The sequence below is a fragment of the Scleropages formosus genome, chromosome 22 (assembly GCF_900964775.1).
Source record: "Scleropages formosus chromosome 22, fSclFor1.1, whole genome shotgun sequence".
In the NCBI taxonomy this organism is placed as follows: Eukaryota; Metazoa; Chordata; class Actinopteri; order Osteoglossiformes; family Osteoglossidae; genus Scleropages; species Scleropages formosus.
Window position 1 is genome coordinate 19,667,425 of NC_041827.1, and position 25,715 is coordinate 19,693,139.

A 25,715-nucleotide genomic window follows, 5' to 3' on the forward strand; every position below is an offset into this window, starting at 1 on the left:
TGCTACAGCGTGACATGGGAACTCCTGTAAAGAAGTGTTAAGCGCCAGGGGCATTAGCATTTTGGATGCATATGAATGAGATCGTTTGTTCGTCCTCGGTGAAAGACTCTATTAACGGGAGATTTAGCGATCGGCCTGTTTTCGGTCATATTAAAGTTAGAGGAGCAGCGGAGAAGAACGTCTGAAAGTGAAACTAAGTTTCCATTGATATTTGTTCCATAAGCCACACTCTTCTTTTGTTTTAATTCCATTCACTTTCCCCTGGGCAGAATCAGGGGTTTTCTTAGGTAACGACAAAGGAAAAAACAACTTCCTTTCGCAAGTAAACAAGATGAAGTGAGGAATGCACTGCCTGGATGAGTGAACAACCTGCATGCAAATGGTCCCGTGTCTGGAGCCAAGCATTAAATAACACCGTGTTTTCCTTGTGCGCCCCCGTGTAGAATCTGAGCTTTGCCTCGAGGGGCGCGGCGTTGTCTCTGTGTCGTACAAATTCCACTCAGTATTCACGTCTCCTTGCTCGCACACCAATTATATACCATTCCATATCTTCACCGTTATTAATCGTATAGCTAATTATAGCTTTGATCCAGCACAACTCATAGTGCTGAGCGCCTTTCAGTGATTTACTAGTGATTTAAGCAGAAGGGTTATTTTTACTGTTTTAATTTAGGAAAAAGGGGGTGTGGTGGCGCAGTGGTGCACTGGGTTGGACCACAGTCCTGCTCTCTGGTGGGTCTGGGATTCGAGTCCTGCTTGGGGTGCCTTGTGATGGACTGGTGTCCCGTCCTGGGTGTGTCCCCTCCGCCACTAGCCCTGTGCCCTGTGTTGCCTGGGTTAGGCTCCGGTTTGCCACGACCCCACTTGGAACAAGCAGCTTCAGTCTGTGTGTGTGTGTGTGTGTGTGTGTGTGTGTGTGTGTAATTTAGGATAAGTATCTTGAACAGGGTACTACAGCGGGCTGGGATTCAAAGCTGGGTCCTTTAGATGCAATGGAACAGCTCTCACTATTATGATACCTTCTGCTCTAGATATTGACAAAGAGCAGGTTATTAAATTGATCTTCCCTTGATCTCTGTAACCTGCAAAATTAACAAATAATTATGTTACTTCCGCTTTTTTATTACCTGTCAGGCATCTAACAAGTAGACCTTTCTGAACAGCTGTAGGAGTTTAGCTCTACCAGTAAACTAAAGGCATTTCCACAAATGTTGTGTGATAAAAGTGTACTAATGATTGTTTATACCCTGCAACCAGTTTTCAAATTCCTGTTTGCCTTCCACCTGAAGGACCAAGGTTCAAATCCCCAGCAGTACACAGACACACACACACACACACACGGGGTCGGGGGGGGCGGAGCCTAACCCGGCAACACAGGGCGCAAGGCTGGAGGGGACACACCCAGGATGGGACGCCAGTCCGTCGCAAGGCACCCCAAGACGGACTCGAACCCCAGATCCACTGGAGAACAGGAGCTAGTCCAACCCACTGCGCCACTGTGCGACCATGCCCCCTCTTCAGCAGTATCGTTGGATAAATCTTCGTAAGCAGTGAAGTGTAGAAAATTAATACAATAGCAACAGCAGCAGCAGCAGCAGCAGCAGCAACAGCAATAATAATAATAATAATAATAATAATAATAATAATAATAATGCAATTGAATAGTCATGTGATGGCATATTCCCTGCATGCATTTCTGACACTAGAAAATGTATTGCTGTAGATTTCCTCGAATCAGCAGTCCGGAGGCCTCGCGACAGAAAACAATGAGAAGGGGAATGAGGATCGCCGATGTCATCAGATTTAGCAGCTCGGTCTCCCTTTAGTCACTATGAATTTGCAAGAAAGAGTTTGAAGCTCCATCATTTCCAAGCTCAGCCAGGTTGACTGTCCATCTAATGGGGTGTAAAATATACAAGTAAAACTACAAAGTGCAACATTTCTTTGCGGTGGGACGTTATTAATAACATTGTTTACATGCACTGGTTTTTCTGCCCTTTTCTATAATGCTGCTCCCAATAAAGGCTTCTGGTGAGCTGATATATAGAGTATAAACGATATGACAGAAGCCACATTTTCCATCATCATTGTGGGCAGCCTAGTCAGCTGTATTTTTCCATGAGAGACGCCGGTCTGAAAATTAACACCCGCACTCACTCGCTATAATCCAATCTAAATTTCACATTTCAGTTTAAATGACGTGATCAGTCTTTGTTGGAGAAACAGAGCCCCACAACCTGAACAGCGGTAACAACTATCTTTAATGGGTTTAATCTAAAAGGGGTGTAATCACCCGAAGCCTCCTTCGCAGCTGTCGGTAATAATGGACACAGCTTGACAGATCCTGATGTCAGGAGCTCCAGCGGGACGTGAGGTCAGAGTAGCATCTCCACATGCCACACGCCGTCTTTACTCTGAGGATCTCAGCAGCATGCAGGCAACATCAACACTACTTACACTGGGTCATTCATCAATACATCAGTAGAACACACTCTCTCTGTCACTCACACACTATGGGTGAACCTGAACAGCATGTCTTTGGAGTGTGGGAGGAAACCAGAGCACCCGGAGGAAACCCACGCTGACACGGGGAGAACATGCAAACTCCACACAGGCTGAGCGGGGATCGAACCCATGTCCTCTCGCACCACCCAGGTGAAATTCAAATTAAAACATCAAATTCAAAGGCAACGCAAAACCATGCAGTGTCTAAGCATTCATAACACTAATTCAGGAACTCGCCATGAATATTGTCTTGAACTTATATCATGGACTACTCTCTGGAGCTCCTTTCCTCCAAACTGAAAACTTGGGGCACGTGGTGAGTATTTATCTTGGCTTTATCTGTTTCAGGTAATGATACAACATCTCCACACCTGTTAAAGTGCACTGATGGGGCTGTCAAGCGTCTCTTTAAATGAAGTAACATAAGCGTTCGTGTTAGGTGCTTAACCTAAACGGTAGTCAAAACAAATGGGGCTGAAATGTCACAGTGCAAGCAAAGTAATGCAGCCCTCATAAGGGAATAAAGGGAGAAAAGCCAATAGAAATAAAACCAAAAAATTGCTAATTAATATCAGGATTTTAGAAACCGAAGTTCTGTGTAAAGCTCCAGTCTATATTCCCACAGCTCCTAGAAAAACCTCAGTTTACGGGGAAAAAAAAGGAATTTCATTATTTCAAAAATCAAAGGAAATTATGCATTGCATGAATTCAATATTTTTTGTAAGTGATAAATGAACATCAACACAAAATACAATGTATGTTGGGGATGATGACCAAAAATGACCAAAATAGTAGCCAGAATTGAGTGTGAAGAATGTTTTGTTTTTTTTAAATTAAATATATTTTGGAGCTCAGAGCAGCATCAGGCTCAAAGCACATCCATCAACTGATGGCAGGCTCTTGAGCGCAAAGTTCCTCCACGCTTTCAAATGTGAATATCAAGAAATATCCAAGACAGAGGAAATGTTCCTGGCAAAGATCCAGAGGGGCTATGAAGAGGAAACTACTACAGACACAGAGTCCATATCTTTAATAAACTATGTAGCTATAATCTGGATTATTAATGGAAAGGAATGTGTACAGTCAGCATCTGAGGGCTTACGTTGCAAGTCTTCTAATTAAGCCAAAGAGACAGCACTATCGATTTGTCATGTGAGAATATAAAGCTGACACAAGCCTATCGCTACTGACGTGTTCTCTGACAAAGATGAATTTGTTTCAAGGAAAAAAATTTAAAAAAAAAAAATTAAATTGTCAAAGGAAAAATGTATATTGATTATGATAGAAAACAGAGCTAAGAACAGTCACTTTACTTGTTCAATATGAATTTTATAAACCAGAAATATACTAGTGATATGGACCATTTCCATGCCAGAAATGATGTAATTACATCAATTTAATAAGCAGTAATTATGTTACTGTGGAAAAAAATAATAAAATAATATAGCAGGTAGGACCATGTACTTCATAGATACACTAGAAGCTATTTACCCTGATTTGTCTCTTGCACTTATTAACCCTTCATCTTTGATATAGAGTTGGAACAGCTTAGCACTACTGGACGGATGTAAAGTAATGATAAACAATCATGAAAGGAGTACAGGTGGTCCCCAACCTATGATGGCGTTACGTTCTGCGAAACCCATCATAAGTCAAAAATGTATTTAATACACCTAATACACACCTCTACGTGACAGACTGAGAGATGCAGATCGCTGCCGCATATAGCTTGCCCAGAAAAAAATAAAAATTCAAAATTCTAATTATTGCTTCTACTGAATGTCTATCGCCAGCTCACCGTCGTAAAGTCGAAAAAATCCTAAATCGAACCATCATAAATCGAGGCCCACCTGTATTATTGCAGCACCAGAATGGCATTACTGTTCATTGAAAAGCACATTTGCACAAATAATGAGCATCTACCCTAGCGAGACATTTCAGAATCCCTAAACCAATGGCTGATATTTACTATTTTATTATTATCACAGCCCATATGAGCTGTTGTCCTCCATAACCACACCTATATTTCTGCTTCCTTATATTCAGGGTTTTAGCATGAATTACTTACTTACCCATACAGACTTTCATGGTGAACAAATATGACATATTATTCACCTAAAGTGCTGAATATATATATCTATATATATTTTCTCCATCTTGAGTTCCTTCCTACATACAGGTCTGAAGGACCCCTAATAAAAAAATAACCATCAGTCTTTGTGGTTACGCTGTCAATGTGCTGATGCTCTGTGCTTTGGCTTGTTGTACAAGGACTTAAAAGGGCACTGAGAATTCAGGGGACTGTGTTTTGCACCCTGACGGTCCAGACAACATCAGCTTAATTGGTTATTGATCTGCAAATTGAATTGGAATGGTAAAGGAAAAGAGGGGACAGTGGCATCCAATGGATGAGGGTACTCCAGCAATAATGTTGGTTTTGATTAGCAAAAATCCATACCACTCTGGCAAGATATCAGTCAGTGGATTTAGATGGGTCTGCGTGATTGGCAATTAGTTAAGAGCACCAGAGAGCTTTCAAACCAACACAGTGCTTGACAAGGGCTGTAAGTGTTTTTTCACATGCATTATGATGCTAATTCATTTGTACCTAACCATACATCATTTGCATTTCATTACGAATGTTTCAAGGTCACGAGAGCAAGGTTAATGTAATGTCCTGCTGCCACTTGCGACAAGGATGAAAACAAAAGAATAAATATCCGAAATGTTTTTTCCATACATTTACGAGATTTACAAGAAAATCCATTTCCGCAGGCAATAACCCAATCCCTGGCTGCTAATCCTTAATGTCTAAACCCAAAAGCCCACCGCTCAGTCTGAGAAACTGTAAACAACACAATTTTATCTTTAATGATTTCTAGTATTTCAACATTAAATGAAGATAAATGGAGAGCAGGTTCCTAATTAGAGGGTTTGGCAAAGCTGATGTAGCTGGGAGAAGGATATTTCCTCTGCAATATCGGAGGCACAAGATTACTGATAAGGCCACTGCTTAGGTCATTCTTGCGGCGTTCGGCTGTTAGCCCATCGGGAGGCGCTCTCATTGGCCTGAAACGGGCCGGAGAATATGCAGCGGCAATGAAACGGGGCCAGTCTTTGCTTTCTGGGTGTACCGCGGAAGAGCACCGGTGACAGCTTGGCTCACGGCAGGGTCCCTCCTGCCAGGGCTTCTGTTTCCATTCACGTTGAAGGGAGAATGTGAATGAAGATTTAGAGTGATGCCCTATGGCTCTGGCGATGCACCGATTTTCAGCCAGCTTTCGGCCATTCTGACCACCTAACAAGCACACCTCTATTACCAAGTGTCGTCTGTAAAATCCTGATGCTGGCAACAGCTTTGACACAAATGTTCCATTTGCTTGGAAACATCTTGAAAAATGTATTCAAATATATTTCAGGAAATGTGTTTCATGTGGTCTGGGGTTCGAGTCCCGCTTGGGGTGCCTTGCGACGGACTGGCATCCCGTCCTGGGTGCGTCCCCTCCCCCTCCGGCCATGTGCCCCGTGTTGCCGGGTTAGGCTCCGGCTCCCCGCATGGGACAAGCGGTTCAGACAGTGTGTGTGTGTGTGTGTCTGTGTGTGTGTTTTTCATGTGCATTTTGTAGGAAAAATAATGTTTTTTCAAAAAAAAGTATTACAGTTCCCCAGCATTATTCATCATTTCATATTCTGAATCTCTGAAAAGTTTTAAAATCTCTAAAATAAGTTTATCCTTTATTAAATCTTTTTTTTTAATGGTTTTCTTGAACAGTGTTAGGTTTTTTTACAGTGTTACATTTCTATACTAAGCTACTTCCAATGATTTACCCATTCATACAGCTGGGTAATTTTCACTGTATCAATTTAGAGTTTTCACCTTGTTCAAGGGTACTATAGCAGAAGGGGGATTTGAACCAAGGCTGTCCAGCTGTGAGGCACTTAACAGTATTCCACCTATTCTCGACACAACTAACAACAGCTGCTTTTGAACAATGATTATTTTTATTTTGAAACTGTAGGGCACAAGTTATCGTGTTTGTCTCAGCGAAACATGCCATTCTACAGCAGGGGCAGGGATTCAATCCCGGTCCTTTGATTGCAAAGCGATGATTCTAACCATTACTCACCCTACTGCCTCTTCTTCTATCATGGATAGACTCCAGGATTCGATGCACATAGACCGAGATCACAGAAGACTCCCATCTGCACCTCACAGTTTTCCTAATACCAACCCTTTCCTTAGGGAAACTCATTGGAACAGCCTCCTGTCTCCTGGCCCTCAACGCAACACGTCACCACACCAAAACAGACCCCAACATCAGCCTCTTTGTGGGCACGATGCATTTTAAAGTCATTCAGTGTTCTGCCCTTGCTTAAAAGAACAAATCCCCACACGCTCCTTCTCGGTGACATGCAGTTCCCCTTGTGGGGGCAACCTAATGGAGTTTCCTGCCGAAAGCACAGCCAGCCCGGAGCGGTCCCGCTTGTCACACTCCGCTGCTCGGCGACAAGGAGACGTGTCTCTGCCGACGGCTTCTGAGAACATGGAGGTTATTGCCTTCCTTTAATTGGCTATCTGCTCCAGCTAGTTGCAGTGCGATGTTACCATGACAACACAAGGCATACAATGCCAGCAAATCTCTTGGTTTGTTTGATTGTTGTGTTTGTTTGTTTGTTTGTTTGTTTAGGATACAATGAAAGAATAACGGTAATTATAGCAGGGGGATATTTGTAGAGATTGCGTGTTAGCTTTTTAGGTTGATGGTGGGGAACGGGTGCGGGTATCGGGTTTTTATTGTTTCTTTTGCTGTATCACAACATTGACACCCCCAACCCGGCTTGTTGACAACTTTTAGACCTGGGGGGCAGAAATATATGAAATTAGCCTCACAAGGGAACCCATTTGGATGGGAGGGTGGATGGATCATGCTGGCTAAGTCACTGCACCATCCCTTGATGACAGTCAGAATAACATATGATTTTAATTAAAAACTATGTCTGTGGGGCCTTTTGGTAAAGTATGCAGACTCATAATTAGATGTGCTCCATCAGCTCTGCAATAGCGGTACACTCCACTTCACCAAACTCAACTCTCATATTTCCAGTGTGCTACACCTTCACCAAAGCTCCACTTATCCCCACTTAATTTCATTATTTTTTTCTCTGATTAAATAATTATTTGACTAATTAGCGAAGCCGCTTTCATTTGCATTTTGTGTGTTTTTGCCAAAATTGTCTGGAACATCAGCTTCCTTAAATCTGAACAGTAATTATAGAGAATAATTACTGGAACAAGAGTTGGTTCGATGACCGTTTGGAAGTGTAGCTCGAAAGTTTTTGGCTTTGGTTTTAAAAAAAGTTACGCGTAACTTTAATGCGGAAGCATTAAAGTAAAATGAGGACAGTACAGTAGCAGTGATGATATGGCTGGTGCAGTGGGTAACGCTACTGTCACGTAGTGTCTGGGTGATATGACTGCATATGGGTTTGAACCAACTCAGCCTGTGGAGCTTCATGTTCTTAATGTGCTTAAATGGGTTTCCTCTGGGTGCTCTGGTTTCCTCCCACACTCCAAAGACATGCTGTTCAGGTTCACCCATAGTGTGTGAGTGCCAGAGAGAGAGTGTGTGTGTTCCACTGATGTATGGATGAGTGACCCAGTGTAAGTAGTGTATCTAGCAGTGTAAGTCACCGTGGTGAATAAGGTGTGTAGGCTGATAACACTACACAGAGTTCATTGGTATCACTTTGGAGAAAAGCATCTGCTAAATGAAATGGTATATGTTGCTTTTTTCCAAAGCAACTTACAACATTAAGGTTACAGCTATTACAATTATTTACCTATTTAGACAGCTGGGTATTTGCCCTAGAGCAATTCTAGGGTAAGGACTTTGCTCAGCAGTATTACAGCCAGAGGTGGGAATTGAAGCTGCAATCTTCAGATCCACAGAGAGTAGCTCAAACCACTATGCTACCAGCCGTCCTTCAAAACACACCAAACTGAATGTGTCTGAAACGCTGGAAAACACCGTACATGCATTTACAAGGTCCTTGCAATATTCTTACATCCCTCCTCCCTGTGCCGCATCCTCCTTAAACAGCCGGGCTGAAGGGCTTGTTTACTCCGTTTTGTGTTATAGGGCACATTGTTAATGGAGAGCATATTTAGCTCTTGCCGGGCTCTTCTGCGAAGGTCACGCACACGAAGGAACAGTGAGGGTTCTGTTCCACACCCTTCAGACTGAAAGTCCAGAGCCTTCGAGGGCCAGTAAAGCACGTCCATACTGAGTGGGTGGAATGCCGGCTATTCCCTAATGAATGGAAACGAGGTGGTCGGAGTGGCCTCTCACAGGGCAGGGGGAAGCCGGGGGCGTACTGGTACACGCACACACATACACGCACGCATTGAGAACACACACTCAAAACCCTGATGTTCGTGGAACACCACAGGCGGTGGAGCGAGGAGAGCATTGTTTACTAACCGCAGGGTCAAGAGCGGAAATAATGCATGGCTCGTGCGCTGAGGGCGCGTATGGCAGTAGATGCGTGCGTGTCACCTTTCCTCCACCCCTCCTCCTGAACGTCTGTCTCCCTTCCTGGCTTGTGGCAGCCTAGTGGCCCTGATCGGGTTGAGGGCTGGGGCGGGGGGGGTGTCATCACCACATCGGATGAACATGTTCCACACTTGCTCCTGACAATTAAAGCACACCTGAAGAGGCGCATGAGACAGAGAGCAGACAGTGACGCCAGTTCTCCCGCAGGGAAGCGGACCGCGGTGGGAATCAGAGCGCCCGCCGACAGACTGGGCCGGTTCGCACGGTGTTTCATCAGACCGTCGTCTCCCGGGGCGCAGGTTGCCATTGGAAACAGGGCCAGCTGCAGCCAATGGGAAGTTGGAGGGAGTCGGCAAGGGGCGAAGGGAACCTGAGTGAGTCTGTGCGGTCGCCAACGGGAGGAAGCATCTCCGGAGGACACGGACTGTCCGTGAATCCCGACAGGTCGCGGCAGTGATTCTTTTTTAATAAACTACTTACTGATGTCAGTACTTCTCAGTGTCTCTGAGATTCAATTCAAACCCCAGGTCAAATGAGACATTAAGAAATTTGGGAAGTCCCGTGTGACTATATTGCCAGCACGAACTCTGTAGGGCTTAGTACCTCAACCAGAAAGAAATACAGACAACACGGATACTCTGCAATACAGAATTCCGTAATTTTTTTTAAACCAATGAATGTGGATAGATGTCTCATCCTAAGCAATTTAATTCATTCGCTGCGGTGTTCTTGAAGAGTACCTATGAGAGGCGGTGAAATACAGAAGACCGTATGAGAAAACATACGGTGTAATGAGCAAGTCAGCACCTCATGGGTTAAAATCCCATAAGTAACTGCTTTTCAGTATCAAACTGGCCAACAAAGCAATAATATAGTCAAGATGAATATACAGACAATATTACAGCCATTCAAGCTTATTCAAGATTCAAGATTAATAATATATTCAAGTAATAATATATTCGAGAGAAATATATAGAGAATATTATAGATATTCAAGATTCTTCAATACTGAAGATCAAAAATAAATTCAAGTAATAATATATTCAAGATTACAGCTGTATCTATAGGTATAGATAGACCCCTCCTCATGCTGTAATACCCTTATATACTAGACAGGTATACCTATGTAGTACCCTTCATACTTACCCTGAATTGCACCGTAAGAAGTACCCGAATATGTACATCACCAATTTAGTGAATGTAGCGCAACATTTGCAATTTTCTCTGGAGAAAAGCAGACACTAAGAAATAAATGTAAATCTATATGCATTTCAACAGCAGCCCCTCATTATAACATATCCTGGAATCCGTGTCCATTAAAGTAGAAAAGGAGGAGGCAAGAATTTGATGAATACCGGCATATCAATTTTAAAAATGATATACCTGGCAAAGCCGCGCCAACCTAACTGTCGTGCCCGTAGGGGGCTGCACGGCCGGAGGAGCGAAGCGACACTGGAACGCCACTTTGACGGACACTATGGGAAGCGCACCAGGAAGGCGGCGAGGCGGCAAAGAGCTGCATACCAGTATTCTTCCCACCACAAAACAAAAAATAAACAGCGCGCTGGGACTGTCCTGCTCCACAGCATCTGGCCAGCTTTCTGGCTCATACCCATCTTTCGTTTATCGATCAGCTTTGTTTTCGGAGCCGTAGCCCCCAGGCTCGCAGCTTCCATGAGCTGTCGAGGTGCGGCGATGAGGCCGAACCGGGCGAGGTCTTTTCCGGTATCTACACCGTGTTGATCTGAGTCATTTCGGCGGAGGGTTTTTTTTTTTTCTAGACAGTATTTGACTCCCAAGTGGCATAAGCTTAGTTTGAAAAAAGCTCGTAAATACAGATTTTTCCCCCCCGCTCTTTCTTTTTGAGCCCTGCATTTGCATTACGGCACTGTTTTACCACCCTTCATTTTACTCCACCTCATGCTGTTAACAAAGATTTGCTGATCGCACTCCGCACAAAGTGACCTTATATTTTAACTTTCATCTATTGCATTTCCATTAGTTGCGCACAAAAAGCATTAAATGATTTGCAACTGTGGCGATTTGATATTGCCTCATAGCGTTTGGACAGATTGAAATACGTCCCAATTTCATTACCAGGAGGAGGAAAGCAGATGCTATCTGGGTCCAACTGACTTTGAAAATGAGAGCAGAATACAGATTGAGGGGTTCTTCATTGTGAGGTAAATCAGGGAAGGACAATGATGAGAAAAAGTAATAAAATTTTTATTTACCTTTAATACTCTTTGGTAATTGTGATAATCATCAATTCAAAATTACAATGCTTGTCTTCAGAGCCTCAACGAAACGAAATCTAGCGAAGCAACTCCTGCAAACAAACCAGACAAAGGAGAACAACACAAATGTGTTTCTTTGAAACGGTGATATTTGCATTCGTAGCAACGAAGTTCAACATGCAAACGCAAGTCCCTCTTGAACATAGCTGTAAATCCCCGAAAGGCGCAAGCAACGCGATCAAAACGCTGTCTGTGTCTGCAAGTGCAGCAGTTAATTATTCCAGCACTGAAATAAAAATCAGGATTTGCTGGGACCCTTGACAACTGATTAAAAAAAAAAAAAACGTTGTTTTATTACAATAAACGCCAAAATTCTGGCAATTGCATAAAGAAAGAAAGAAAGAAAGAAAGAAAAGAAAGAAAAGAAATCCTATGAAGAAAAAACCCACATTTGCCAAAGGTATTGATTTAACGATACAGAAATTCTGGGGTTTTTTTTCTTTTTTTTGATAATGGTCGCAAAAATCACGTTTTATCAAAACGGAGGCTATATATGCTGCGGGAGAGTGAACCCTGGGCGAAGCCCAGAGAGACCTGCTCTGATTAGATGATGGAATTAATCTGCACCGACCAAAGAAATTGACTTTGTTTCATGCTGTATTGCTCACTGGTTTGTTACTAAGGCCGCACTGAATCGCAGATGGAGCTCAAGACAATTCTTTTGTTCAGATTATACATTCACACAATAAACCACTTTTCTTTCCCCTACTGGGAAAGCAAACAACTTCAAAAAGAATTTGCTCAGCCTTTACTTCCTACAACATGCTGCACTGTATTTTTATTTTTTTTTTATGTCTGTATGATATATAATTTAATCATATGGAATGCTTGAATGTCACTGATATGCCACTGAACTGCACACAGTAAAAAATATTGAAAGATTCTTAATTTACATTAAATGAGCAGCTCATCAATAGCTCATCATGACACTATTACTCTCTGAAAGTCAACATTTTAGTTCAAAGCTATCTGAATTCCAAGACAAAATTATTACCAATCTGACACATTGGTCCAAAACCATTTACTGTGCTACACAACCAACTTTACCATGATTTACCCATTTATACAGCTGGGTAATTTCAGAATAAATCCATTTAGCAAGGGTGCGATAGCAGTTTTTACATTTATTTATTTAGCAGACACTTTTCCCCAAAGCGACTTCCAATGAACTCTATGTAGTGTTATCAGCACACACACCTTATTCACCGCGGTGACTTACACTGCTAGATACACTACTTACACTGGCTCACTCATCCATACATCAGTGGAACACACACACTCTCTCTCTGTCACTCACACACTGTGGGTGAACATCAACAGCATGTCTTTAGACTGTGGGAGGAAACCAGAGCACCCAGAGGAAACCCACACAGACATGGGGAGAACATGCGAACTCTACACAGAGTGAATGAAAATCGAACCCACATCCTCTCGCACCACCCAGGCGCTGTGAGACAGCAGCACTACTCGCCGTGCCACCGTTTTTTCAAACCCGGGACCTTCAGACTGCAAAGCCAAGGACCTAATCGATATGTCACCTGGACAAAGAGTTGCATAAAATAATGAGAAATGTATAAAAATGTAAGATACTGGTTTAAAGAGAGAGAGAGAGAGAGAGAGAGAGAGAAGTCAGCACTGTGGGAAAATAAATGCATTATTATTTATTCTTTGTGTGCGTTCCGTTAATTGCATTTGACTACCATGTCGCTTCCCAAAACTGTGATCTTGCCTGAAGGCTTAAAAGAAACGGCTTACGCAGACACTTTCAGCGATCGGCAAACTTCGAGGAGAGACAAGGTCCCCCATAAATCGTTTGCGCACATTCTCGGATAATCTCGCCGTGGAAGGAAAGGCCCGGATTGGGCGGAGAACACAATGTCAGCCCGTTCCACGAATAGCAGCCGTAATGCCGGTGCGGCTAGGGGAACGGAATGCGCCGGAGACGAGCGAGGATCCCAGTTTCCCAGGTTCCCATTGGACCTTGTGCCCGGCCATCCCTGGCTTTAGGGGAGCGGAGGGAAGGGGGGGAGCCGGACTGTCCGTCTTTATCGGCAGTCGCATTCAAACTCATGTTTATTAAACACACAAAGGGGCCCGGCGGACGCGGGAGAGGGGGAGATAGCGAAGGAACCCTCCAAAGACGAGCTCAACCTAATCCGCGCATGAACCTCGAGCAAACCCTGCAGGGTAGCGTGTGACAAGGACACCGCAGTCAGGAAAGAAAGGCCATTTAAGACTCAGAGTTCACTCGGGGTACCAAATCGAAATGACTTCTGCAGGTCTCAACCGGTTCTTGGCATTTCAAAGGGGTTGGGGGGCAGAGACTGAGATTGGTTCGGGTACGAGCAGCTTGTTCCTACTCACTTCTATTTCTGGGGGAGAAACATTAAGGAGCAAATAGAGTGGAACTTTACTTCGTCGTTCTGCAGAGGCGAGTTTAATCGCGGCATTGAGGAAGCGCGAACGTCTTCCAGAAGCTGCTGCTTTTCCACTCAAAATTCATTAATTGGCAAATTTGTTTCGGTATATGCTTCACTAAAGGCGCGCAGTTCACATTTCTCTTTTTTCTTCCCTTATTTTTGCGGCTCTGCGGAAAAAGGAAATGGGAAATGAAAAATGGAAACGCGTTCATCCATAAAACATGTTTTCTGGTGAACGAACGGTTTTGCTTTTGGGTAGCAGCTGAAGTTTGTATAATACAGTATGAAGTATTGAAGTGCAACAGCTGCTGCTGTTTTTTAATAACTGCTAATGTTATTGCTCAAGAAGTCAAAGTACTGCAGTTCACTGCACTGTAAACATGGCGTTGTGTGCGGAGTGAACACGATGCATTTTGACTTGAATTAGCCTGAGTCTTTAACTGTGATTTGTGTTCCGGTCGTGGTTCTTCGTCTGGGTTAATAATGACATTTTCCACGAATAAACACAAATGCAGGCCTGTTTGTTTAGTCTGCTTGAATGTTTGAAGTTGACTTAAAGTGAAGTTTGGAGACAATGTACTTGATGCATCCCGTGTGTATGTCAGACCGCTACGCTCTTCCACATCTGCCCGCTTGGTGGTCCCGCGCAGAAAACGTAAAGTATGGAGATTCTCGGTTGTGGCTCCGTTGCGGTGCAACGACCTCCCCCTCTCACTCAGAACTGCTGAATCTTTGTCCACATTTAAAAAGGGTCTTTTTAACTCACCTTTTTCAGACTCATGTCGCTCATGATCTCTTAAGTTCATGTAAGGTGTAAATGCTCCTGCTCTAGAACTTTAATACGATGCCGGATAAACCTTTACACAGCTACTCCTAGAATGTAACGTAAATGTTTATATGCATCTCAAAAAATATATTAATTACTAGGAAGGTGATCAGGAATCGTCAATGTTCTGATAGTTTTATGCAACTACTCGTGTGATGAACATTGGTTCACATGGCGGAAAGACACAAACCAACTGCACTTAAGAATCACACATCTGCATCTAAGTGTCTCTTCCTGTTAATGTAACGAACACATTGTATTTTCTATGAGATGTGCGTCACTTTTGAGAAAAGTGTCTGATAAATGAATAAATGTAAATATAAATGCGGGCGGCGCAGCAAGTAGCGCTGCCGTCTCACAGCATGTAAGTGGTGGGAAAGGACACGGGTTTGATCCCTGCTCAGTCTGTGTAGAGTTTTCATGTTCTCCCTGTGTTAGTGTGGGTTTCCTCTGGGTGCTCTGGTTTCCTCCCACACTCTAAAAACATGCTGTTCAAGTTCACCCATAGTGTGTGAGTGACAGAGAGAGTGTGTGTGTTCCACTGATGTATGGATGAGTGACCCAGTGTAAGTAGTGTATCTAGGAGTGTAAGTCACCACGGTGAATAAGGTGTGTGGGCTGATAACACTACATAGAGCTCACTGGAAGTTGCTTTTGACAAAAGCTAAATGCTGTAAATAAATGTGTGCTGTAACTGCATTATGGTGGGGACTCAAAGTCAAGGCCTTGTGTTTGTACACCAGTATCAAGACCATTTTTTGTTCACTCCTTGAGTTACCACGCTCCATAGTTAAGCTTCTATTTTGTAATGTGCCCACGAGTGACTGTATGACAAAGATTTGCAGTTGCTTTTGTATAAAGCTCGGGAGAACTGGTCAAATGACTTTCCCAACGCTGGATCAAGAATATGGAACAGAGATGATGAACAGGGCAACGAAGGGAAAATTCCATCTGGTGAAGAGGTGAAAAAAGCCTACTGCCGCTACCGTGAAAGTGATGTGAAAGAAGTTGCTGCTGCACATCATTGCAAAGTTTTTGGAGCACTGCAAGTGGGGGGCACCTGGTAGTACATGGTTAGCGGTGCTGCGCTTGTATCCCGAGGCACCAGGTTCAAGTTCTCCCCCAGCTATAATACCTTTGAGCAAGGTTCTTACCCTAAATTGCTAGAGTAATGTTTCTCAGCAGTATAAATGAGTACATAATTTAATAAGTAAATGTACATAATACTTAAATAATAATATATAAGTAATATAAATTCAGTTATTAAAGTAGATTTAATAAGCAGGTCAACACTGTAAGTCACTTTGGAGAAAAGAATAAATTTAAAAAGGAATAAACTTAAGTGTATACTGTGTAAAGCAAGGTACTCTGAAAAGGTCCCCAACCATAAGCAATCTTCAAATGTGAAATAATGGGTATGGGGTTTTCAAAAAGGGGGTGTGGTTGCACAGTGGGTTTGGCCAGGTCCTGCTCTCTGGTGGGTCTGGGGTTCAAGTCCAGCTTGGAATGCCTTGTGATGGACTGGCATCCCATCCTGGATGTGTCCCTTCCCCCTCCAGCCATGCGCCCTGTGTTGCTGGGTTGGGCTCTGGTTCATCATGACTCCGCATGAGATAAGTGGCTTCAGCGTGTGTGTGTGTGTGTGTGTGTGTGTGTGCGTGCGTGCGTGCGTGCGTGTGTTTTCAGTCAACAAAAATTCATGAAAAGGCACGGCCTCTATGGCTGCACTTCGTGCATCACTGTCATAAACTCTGTTCGGAGCACTGATCAGTGAAAACGGTGAGGCTCCACAGCTACTTGTGGTGTTTATTATGCTGAGCATGAACTGGATATCTGGTAATCCTGCGAGAAGCTTGCCAGCGATGTCCTACACGAGCCTCGATTGGTAGCGCGCCCCCCGTTGACTTCAAGCACCCACAGGTGCACCATGCCGACTAATGAGATCCCAGCGGGGATTACCATTCCCACCACCTCACCTCATGGGGTACGTGACTCTGTTCTCGCTTCGCCCTGCTCTCGACGAGAGGACCTCTTTCTGATGAGAAGAGCTGGATAACCACAGATGACAGGATGCTGCGGGAAGTGAGTAGCACTGATGTCATGAAAGAGCTCTTTGGGGTGGGGGTGGGGGCGGGGGCGGGGGCAGGCATTTTCCAAAGTACTGTAATGAAAAAACACGATGGCGAAAAAGGAAGCGTGATCACGAAACACCTGATGCTTTGGTTTTCACGCAGTCCATCCTGAAGCGAGTGGGTACAGGCAGAGTACAAAAAGCTGAGCGATTACACTCTGTGTCATCACCCTTTGCACGGTGCAAACATATTACGGCCCTTTAAGCTATGGGAGGCGTAATAATCAGCTGGTTCCACCGTCATGCCAAGGCAGAGACAGACTTATCCCCAAAGCTTGATGAATCTTATCAACTTGTCATAAAGATAATGGGTTTTACTTTAATGGAAAGTCATACATGTCTCTCACGAAATGCCATGCATCACATTTACATATTATTTGTATCCGACACTCTTCTCCAAAGCAAATTCCAATGAACTCTATGTAGTGTAATAAGCCCCCGGACCTTATTAACCGTGGTGACTTACACTGCTAGATACACTAATTACACTCTCTCTGGCACTCACACACTATGGGGGACCTGAACAGCAGGTCTTTGGAGTGTGGGAGGAAACCAGAGCACCTGGAGGAAACCCACACAAACACAGAGAGAACACGCCAACGCCACACTGACTGAGCGGGGATCGAACCCACATCCTCTCGCACCACCCAGGCGCTGAAAGACAGTAGCACTACTCGCATGCAGCTTCCTGTATAGACCTGTGGGGATTAAAAATTGCTATTTTTATTCATTATTTAGCTGCCACCTTTGTATTATGCTAGGTTTGTACGCTAAGCTGCTTGCAATGGTTTACCTTTGTCTACAGCTGAGTATTTGTTACCGGCACAATTCTACGTGAGCACCTTGATCAGTGGGAGGAGAATTCAAACTGGGGGCCTTCAGACTGTAAACTGAAAGCAATAACCACCACACTAGTCATTAAAAGACAATCAAAAAAAGGTCGCGCCATGAAAAAGAACAGGTTTCTCACCACGTCTTTGGATTCAACAAGCACAGTCAGCAGCAGCTACGGAATTGCAGCTATCATTTAATAGTTTGATCCCTGTGATGTGCATGCGGCACGGTGACACTGTAGCAGTGCTGCTGTCTCACAGCGCCTGGGTGATGCAAGAGGGCATGAGTTTGATCCCCCCTCAGTCTGTCTGGAGTTTGCATGTTCTTTGCGTGGGTTTCCTCCGGGTGCTCTGGTTTCCTCCCACAGTCTAAAGACATGCTGTTCAGGTTCATCCATAGTGTGAGTGACAGAGAGAGTGTGTGTGTTCCACTGATGTATGGATGAGCAACCCAGTGTAAGTAGTGTATCTAGCAGTGTAAGTCACCGCGGTGAATAAGGTGTGTGGGCTGATTTACACCACATAGAGTTCATTGGAAGTCGCTTTGGAGAAAAGTGTCTGATAAATAAATGTATGTAACCTCTTTGTAGAAGCAAACACGATGCGACTTTTTAGCATAGTGATTCCGTCAATCACATCTTATCCACTGAATTTGCATTTCCTTTCAAAATTTTTGCTTGCAGTCCCTCTAAGACAGGATATTGCACAAATGAGCCTTGGCATTTCCAAAGGAGCCCTTATGCCACTTTGCGGAACTATACAAGACTGACAATACACGAAATGAGGAATATGCAGATGCACCGGTTTGCGGGAGCTGAGCACATTCCTCCGAAAAGAGCCTCATTTACGCCCTATTCAAGTCCACAGAGTCTGTCAAAATACTTCTTTAAAACCGTATTTTGACAGATTTTTCCTTCCCCCTCCAATTACACGTGCACATTTCTCGATATTTCACATGAGGTTCAAAGGAAATATTTTTCCGTCCGACGCAACGCCTTCCCAGGGATGCTGCTTCGCTTTAGCAGCCCCAGTTTCATCGCTGAAATTGGTTCAGTGGGAATGTTCCTCTGTTGCTCTTGTTTTGGCTGCACGCCCTTTGTATCAAAGTGTGAAATTGGACGCTATCCTCGAGTGATGGTGTCACAGAAAGGGGCTTCCTCCATATGCTGCTATTAAACCTGACACCAATCTGCGATTCCGGAACGAAAGCCGCGCCGCAATGCATAAGGCACCCTGGGAAATGGGATAAATTCATACTACATGCATGACTGAGAACGGCTCCAGAATCCGAGATGACCGATATTATAGCACAGAATTCAGGGCGCGAGAGTAACGTAGCGGACGGCTGGTAGTGTAGTGGCGAGAGCTGCTGCCGTTGCCCCGAAGGTCACAGGTTCGATCTCCAGCTGCAAGCAAGATACTTACCATAAATTGCTCCAGTAACATTACCCAGCTGTATCAATGGGTAAGTAATTGTGACCTTAACATTATGAGTTTGAAGAAACACATCAGCTAAACAAATAAATGTAAAAGAGATCACTCGCGGGCGGGACCCGGAGCAAGGAAGTCTGAAGGAGACGGCGCCAGGCGAACGAATGTGTGCCGCGTCTCTCTGGGAAAGCGCGGCCTGAACATGTGCGATACCATTGACCTCTCTCCGTGTTTGTCCTTCAGCGCTACCTTTGCAGATTAATTGCGCGTGCCGTCTCCACGTAATTGATGGCGCCCGCCCGGTCACCCCGATAACGCGGGACTCCATATAATACGAGATCGGGGTGAATCGCAAGGTGATCACAATGCCTTCACGCCACATCTTTATTGCCGGCGCTGAGTCGGCAATAAAGCCTCCCATCCCCCACCCCCCGCGCCTGTCTACCCTCTGCCGCCTTGTTAAAAAAAAAAGGAGAAATACACAGATGTCAGAGAGCGGGTGGGGATGTGCGGTGCTTGTGCTGGTGGGGATGGTAATAGGAAAGGGGAATTAATATTTCACAACTCCAAACACTTTTCCAGAACATTCTGGCTGCATCCTCGCACCGTCGCGAGCGATGAATATTGCAGCAAAGCCTCGAGGTTCTGCAGAGCAGCGGTGATCTCAAGACTCCATCCAGCTGCAGGAGCACTAGACATTGGCGGAGGCTGCTTACGGTCATGTTTCGGAATGTCGTGGACAACCCAGCTGGTCCAGAGCCATGCACTTACCATGTTTATACTTATCCATATTCTGACTCCTTTCTGCTAAGTGACTTACAGTGTTGAGCTACGTGCACTGATTTACTCCTTCACACAGCGAGATAATTTTCACCGTATCAGTTATGGGAAAGAACCTTGCTCAAGGGTACTACAGCAAGTGGGATTCGAACCAGAGTACGGAGGGTTCAAAAGCAGGTGCCCTTAAGTCTTAAGCTTCCCGCTGCCCCCCGGAACAGATGGGCAATCCTGATGCTGAGAGAATTCACGCCGTACAGCATCCATCAGAGTTGCACCCTGAACACAATGTTTTATTCCGCTCATTATAATGCAGTATTTTTTATGCATTCTTTCCTGCTATAAGCCGACAGGTGGGAAAATAGCTGAAGTCATTAACATAAATGATTAATGTTGAACGAATGCGAGTGCCAGGCTGCGGGTACGGAGAAGGAGCTTGGAAGCTCCCCCCCTCCTCCATCAGGGCAGTGAAGGCAGCAATGGAGGAGACTCATTCAGCCAGAGATGAGAAGCCACGAGGGGCAGTTCTGCGGGGCAGCACGTTGGGAAACCTCAGCCCTAGGAGCGAGCCGAGGAAGTCATTCATCAGTACATCAATTATCCCCTAATCGGGTCAATTTGAACACCGGTCTTATGAGTGTCTCTGCAATCCGGAGAGAGATGAGCGAAAATTCTCTTTATCGCAGCAACCTAATTTTTTTTTTTTTTTTTTACACAATGGGCAACTGCCAGCGAAACAATTAAGAAATGGTGTTATTGTGCTCAGGAAGCCATCGCTCACTTGGTGTTACCACAACAGACGGCATGAGTGTGACAGGTTCAGATGCCGGTTCTTGAACGTGAACGCCATCGAGGGTGTGTGTGTGTGTGTGTGTGTGTGTGTGTGTGTGTGTGTGTGTGTGTGTGTGTGTGTGAACATGCAGCGGAGGCCAGGATTGTGGGTGTCTGTGTGTGAGGGTGTGTATGTGAGGGTGGCCCACTGACTAATGACTGTTGGCTGACTGTGTGCACAAGAACATATGTAAGGGGTCTGTGTGTGTGTGTGTGTGTGTGTGTGTGTGTTGGTGTTTTACTAATCTGCTTCTTCAACCTCTGATCCTGGAAACAACTGTTCTGCAGTTGGTCTTTAATATTTACTTAACACTTTTCTCCCAAGAACCTTGTTTACCCATTTTTACAACAGGGCAATTTTTACTACATCAATTCAGTGCAAGTACCTTGATCAAGAGTACAGCAGTAGGTGGGATATGAACCTGGGACCTTTGACTCTGAAAGTAGCAGCTCCAACTATTAGAGTATAAGTAAAGCACTTGAAAAAACGAGAATTATATTGTATATTAAACTGCAGAGTATTACAAAGGCCATTCTGGAACTAGAAAAATCTTTAGTTAGAAAAAAAATCTCATTTTTTTAAACAGTGTAGCAGCTCAGAAAAAAAAAAAAAAAAAAAAAAATCTTGATAGAGTCAAAAAACATGGGTGTTGGGAGGTGACGGAGGTTTTTAATAGCTGTTCATCTTCGTGCCTCCGGTCGACCGAATACTGGTTCCAGACCAGCCTCCCACAGCCGTGTTTCACCCTGTTTCCAAACACTCGCACCAGGGTTTGAGGGACACGTTCTTCTGTTGTGGGCAGAGCTGCAGGTGAGAGCTTTGTAAACGAAAGTCCTCGCTGCCCTACACGCCCTGCGAAAGGGTCCAACTGCAGGGCCTGCCGGCGATGTGGCAACTGTCCACAGCATGCAGGGTTGTAAAACTCCGCATGAGAAAGCCCAGCAGGAGGTTGGTGGACCCGCAGTTCGCCCAATTACTGGCTCCTAATTGATCTGGGTCAGGATGAGGGGAAAGAACGACCTACTTCTGAGCACAAAGCTCCTCTGGCCTCAATAGACAGAGGCTTTGCTGGACGCGGGATCCTAAAGAGCTCTGAAAGACCTTCTCTTCAAGCCTGGAGAGGGGGTCACACCGTAACACAACGTTCAATTCATGGCGAAGAAGCCGCTTCCCAAATGGTGACCGTGTTCTTGGCAGCTTGAGTCACCTGACCCTGGATTAATCCAATCACTTTCCTCTATACATGCGATTATGGGCCAAAGGCTGTTGGGGGAAAGCTGTGAGGCTTTCACCACATGTAGCCTTATATTTATTTTAAAAAATAAAAACATCTTTCCCATCTTCTGAGAGGGATATCTGGAGGTCTAGAAATGGAAGTATAACCCGTATATTGTTCCCCTGTTTGATGCTGATCTTTACTCCACACAAAGATGCACAAAAAACACTGGACTCAGAACATTTTACCTGCACAGCATAAGAGTAAATTGAGGCGAGAATAAATCCTCATGACTTCCTCAGTCTCAACATCTTCCGAGTCGTACGATTTGCGCTGCAGGCATTTAGGACTAATGGCCTGAATCTCAGCGCCATGGGGACCGATGTGCAGAGTACGTGATCCATTATGTACATCCTCATAACCGTCCGCAGCACAAACCAATAACCACCTTCTCCATCAAATTTAAATCACCGAGGACGTGCGATAAGTCTGGCATTCAGTAGAAACCAGTCTGCTCCACAAATTGTCACTTTAATTATTGCCACTAAAGCAGTTTTACTCTTAATCTAATTGGGATTCCACGTGCGGCGCACCGTGTGCCGTCCGTCTCCCGTGTTGAACCAAAAAAAAAAAAAAAAAAAATGCAGAGTGATCAATCAAATGATCAAAATGATTTAAAATCTTCAAGGAGCTCTTATGAAGTGGGAAACACGCTGGTTCAGGGCATCAGAGGCATTAGCAGGTTTTTGCCCCCCAAGGTGAATCCCTTTGTGGGCACCTTGATAAGAAAGAAGACTATAAAATGGACAGGAAAAAAGTGCTGCCAGGCCAATAAATATGCAGGGCGAATACCGCAATCCATTCGTGGTACGTTTCAAGGGTCATTCGAGGCATTCCGGGACCTCGGAGTGTGTGCGAGTGTGTGTGCGCACACAGAATGCAAAGTCATTGTCTGCTGGAATAAAGTGTGTGTGTGCAGGATGGGGAGGGTTTGCAGTGGGGGGTTGGGTGTGTGTGAAGGAGCTGCATTTCTCAGGCATGTTGAAGTGTGTCAGAAGGGCTCCACACCAGACCAAGGCACAGCTGAATGCCAGAAGAGCCCGTCACACACAAGGCGCCGTCATCTGTCGCACGACGCACGCTCTTTTTTTGGAGGAGGAAACGTTTGCTGTAATCTGCCAGGGCTTTGAATTAGAAACATTTTCCAGCCCAGGAAGGATTCCTTATCGTTTTAATTAAATTGATGTCATCACAAAAGCAAAGCGAACTACTATGGTTGGCGCTAGAACTTTCTTGGAATATAAATTACTGAAAGCATGGTACATCTGAGCATGTGTGGTACAATCAAAGCACAGCATTTTCAAAACTCTGCAAAAACCAGGAGAAAAAAAAAAAGAAAAAAACAGGCAGAGATCCTCATTTGAAATCAGCAGCAGCGAATGTCCAAGGAAACAGCGCTGCAGGTACAAGGCAGCTGATGTTGACATCAATTCTGAAAGCTGAAGAATTTGGAAGTGCATTTTTTTATATTAATGTAAAACTCTCTTTCATGCAATGGCTGCCAAGCACCCCCCCCCCCCCCCCCCAAATGTACATCACTATACTTATTACATGTCAGCTTCATGTCCAAGCCAAACCACATCTCCATGTGAAGAAAACCCCTTGAGAAAACTGAGCTCCAGCTACAGCACAGTGAAGAGTGCTTTTTTCAACCATTCATCTTCATATTAAAGACATAAAAAAAATCTTAAACACTTGACTTGTGCTAAAGAAGGTGCTCAGAGAACCAGACATTGAATTTCCTCATATAGTATATACACAGTTATTATAACATGAGAAGGAACATCAACATACTTTCCATGGTGCAACAATTCCCAGCCCTCATTTACTATAGTACAGTACTGGTAATGCCAGTTTAGTAGGAGAAGGCAGTTCAAAGCAACGCGCAGCAGCGACCGTTTACACACAACATGGTAAATGAAACATCAAAGAGCGGATCGTGCGCGAGGAGAAGAAGAGACGCGGAGCGGAACGCAGCACGTGCCGGAGGAGAAGCCGCAACGCGCCGCTCACGTGAAAAATCCCACACTATTGTCTCAGCAGCACAAGTGATCGGGCAAATATGTTGCTACGCAACAAAGCGCTGCACATGATTTAATAAGTGCGTCTGAGGGGCGCGCGACATCCACGTCCGAAACGCGAGGCGGAAGAGCGCGGCGCGCGGTCGTTCAGAAACCGGACTTGAGCGCGCAAGGCAAGCGGACGCGCCGCGTCACTTTTTCTGTTAGGAGCGAGTCACATCACAGAAGAGAAGCAATTATTAGGCGTGACAGAACAGGCTTCCCGAACGAACACAAACCGGGACGCGCGTGCGTCTCCCTCCCTGCCTGCTCACAAGCACTGAAGCAGCAGCAGCAGCAACAGCATCAGCCGCGAATCGGGACGTCGTTGATGCTCCGTCCGTGAACTTTTCAGCATCACTTAGTTTGCCACCGTGGGAACCGGCTGGGACGGAAAGCCGGCGCGCGCGCACGAGCCAGGCTGCGCGCGACGTCTGTCGCACCTGGTGCCGCGCGGGAGAGAGCCTCCTCGGACCCCCTTACCTTGAGCTGATGCTCGTCCCCGAGTCCGGCTGCGCTCTCCTGCGATCGGCACGAGCGCGTTGAAGAAGGAGCTGCGCGCGGCGGGAGGAGCCTCACCGCTACAATGTTACACCCCCCCCCCACACACACACACACACACCCCACCCCTACCACCACCAACACCACCACCTTCAGCAGGAGGAGAAAAGAAACAAAGTTTCCACCTACCAGCAGTGGAGATGGGCGGAATCAATGGAGACCCGGCAGTGGGAGAGTTCAGGTTGCCATGCCGACCGGGGTAAACCGGGTAAAAAAATGTGCCCGTCTTTTATTCCGAACCCCGGTCAACACACTGCGAGCCTGAGACATGGCTGGGTGTGTGGGCATGATGTGGCAGCCGCTAAATATTGTAAATCCCTTTACAATAAGAACCCATAGTAGTTGTTATTTTTATTAATTATTAATTCATCTGATACTTTTCTCCAAAGCACCTACAATGTTCAGCTACTTAGGGATTTAGCCATTTATATAAGAGGGTATAAGGGGGTGTGGTGGCGCGGTGGCGCGGTGGGTTGGACCGGGTCCTGCTTTCTGGTGGGTCTGGGGTTCGAGTCCTGCTTGGGGTGCCTTGTGACGGACTGGCGTCCAGTCCTGGGTGTGTCCCCTCCCCCTCCAGCCTTATGCCTTGTGTTGCTGGGTTAGGCTCTGGTTCCCTGTGACCCTGTATGGGACAAGCGGTTCTGGAAATGTGTGTGTGTAACAGGGTAATTTATACTGGAGCAGTTAAGGTAAAAGCACTGATGAAAGGTACTGCAGCAGGAGGTGAGACTCCAACCTCAGTCTTCTTGAAAGGCAGCAGCTCTAAATACCGCAGGATTTACTGCACTGAGAAGAGTAGAGTAAGAAGATGCGCATCCATCACGTTTCAGTGAAGGAGTCTTCTGGAATGTATTGGAGCGCGTGTTTCACTGGTTTAATTAACACTCATGCGTTCAGTTACAAATTCTCATCTGGGTGTAGGAGTCACGGTCCTGTAATGACTCCAGGAAGGAGGGAATCACATATTGGTCACAAGTTATTTACTGTAAAAGAGCCCTGGAGGCTAAGAAGCACATGGGGGATTTCAGCACCCTAGACAGCAGCTGCAGCTGTATCGATACCTGCAGTCCATCGGGGGCACAGATCAATAAAGTAAGTAATGAAGCAAACCATCAGTGCTGAGGAGTTAACACCCTCACTGCCGTATGGTGGGAACTGAACTTATGAAAGTGGTGAACTCTTCCAGTGGCTCGGCCCCTACCACCCCTGACC

The 25,715-nt window shown here is 45.2% G+C and overlaps 1 protein-coding gene across 7 annotated transcripts in view; it reads right to left on the reverse strand.

Moving 5' to 3' along the window:
- Positions 1-24,506, reverse strand: part of chl1b (cell adhesion molecule L1-like b) — a 93,321-nt gene extending 68,815 nt beyond the window's left edge. For all 7 annotated transcript variants that reach the window (XM_029247836.1, XM_029247837.1, XM_029247840.1 and 4 more), the window contains exon 1: positions 24,426-24,506. The gene's annotated coding sequence lies outside the window, so the exon portion shown is untranslated. The remainder of the gene's footprint in view (positions 1-24,425) is intronic.
- Between the last annotated feature and the right edge of the window lie 1,209 nt (positions 24,507-25,715).